The sequence below is a fragment of the Pinus tabuliformis genome, chromosome 7 (assembly GCF_031772625.1).
Source record: "Pinus tabuliformis cultivar Carrire ecotype Pingquan chromosome 7, CPIR1, whole genome shotgun sequence".
Lineage (NCBI taxonomy): Eukaryota > Viridiplantae > Streptophyta > Pinopsida > Pinales > Pinaceae > Pinus > Pinus tabuliformis.
The window spans coordinates 346,021,189-346,023,125 of record NC_142293.1 but is presented as its reverse complement, the minus strand read 5'-3'; positions in this window follow the sequence as shown (position 1 = coordinate 346,023,125).

The window sequence follows — 1,937 nt, the reverse complement described above, 5'->3', positions numbered from 1 at the left end:
CAATCTCATGGAGGGACATGGAACTTTATGTTAAAAACATAGAAATACCCATCTTATTTCTCCTATGCAGGAGAATGGGTGTGTGGAGAAAATGCGATTGCAGAGTAAGGAACACATTTATTTTGCACCCACGGAATTTGACTCATAATATATATATATATATTGTTTCATTGGTAAATTTATAGGAGAATTTTTTTTTAAGGGTTCAGTCTGAGTCATTTTGAAATAACTATTCAACTTGAATTTTTTTTTGCCATATGAAAAACAAGTTTGAGTGTTAAAATTGACAAAATGTAAGTTTTCTTGTTAATTCAATATTATAAATGCATATATCGGTTTATTTCATTGATCCTCTTTCTACAATGAACCACTAAATCTGAGTTTAACGATGAGTGTCCTTTCAATAATATGCAATTTTACAGTGTCACTATTGGTTTGTATGTTGATATTGAACCATTTCTTTCCTTATTGCTTGCAGTAATGATTTTTGCATTCTACAAAGGAAGGTAATATTCGGACTCTCAGAATGTTGAATCATTGAGATATTTTCTTCTTTTGATTGGATTCTTTGTTGATTTGCAAGGGAACAAATCATCTCAATCTAAGGTGGAACTTGCCTACATTTCTTATAGTCATTACAAATCTATACAATTTCCAATTGATACAAGGTATGCACAATTTAGCAACATGTAAATGGAATTAATAGAAATTGTTTTTGTCAATATCTAGAAAGAGAAAAAATGAAAAAATAATTCTTATTCTTTTTTTGTGTTTATTTTTATAAAACTATAATTTGTAGATAGTGAAAAGAAAAAGACAACAAATGGATGGGCTTGAGGCACAAAATAAACAAGAAGATGGAGACAAGCACATGACTAAACTAAACAAATTTGGTGTGTATAAAGAGCTTGATATTAATGTTGCTTGGACAAAACACCATTTGACTCATATAAACAACTTCAATTTTACTGTTGGATATTGCTTATTTGATTCTCCGTGATTGTTTTTGCATAATAGATATACTTCCATAGAATTGAGACAAGGGATAATACAACATTTTAGACTTTGTTTGCAAAATAAATGCAATGAAGCATTATTGTCTTACAGAAATGAGTTAAATACATATTCATTGAGGGAAATGCATAATGTCGATGATCCTAAAGTTTATCTTCTATGTATATCACTATCTGCTTCACTTGAGTGCACATCGAATGAGAGGGGGCTTTGGGTAGACATTTTTTACATACATTGTTCGTAAAAGTGGTTCAACATACTAATAAAAATTTGGTGAAAGATGCAAAAGAGGCCATACTTACATTTCAATTCATTTGTAGACATGCCCACATATGACATATTATTTCATGATGACAATCTCTTGCTGGACATTTTGAACCACTCTTATGCAAATAAGGAAAATGCAGATATTGATAGTTCTAGAGGTAATGTAGATGCTTTATGGTATGCAATAATCAAACACTAATGGACATAAATAGAATTCAAGATGTTATAACAAGGACTTCAACAAATGAAAAATTTCAATGGTGCTTATGGTGAAAACTCATTTCAATGCATTTGTCATTTAACAAAACATGAATATGATGTGGGTTTCTTGCATCACATTATGGCCCAGACTTTCTCAAATGCAGTTTTACAAGGTGATCATTTTGCACTAAAATGCATAGACCACTAGGTCAAAGTTAACATGCAAAAATACAAAACAAATAATTTGGATTGCAAGTGTTATATTTTACTTTTGGCACTCCCATATGAAAAAGGAGACATAAAAGGTGGTCTTTTTGTTTTTGCCGAGATGGCTCATGTTTTGCGGTTAGATATTTGTGTGTGCCTTGTAGAATATTTTGACTTGATTCAATTCAGAGAAATCTAAGTCAATCACGTTTAATGTTATTCAGTATTAACAAAATTTGGTGCAATGT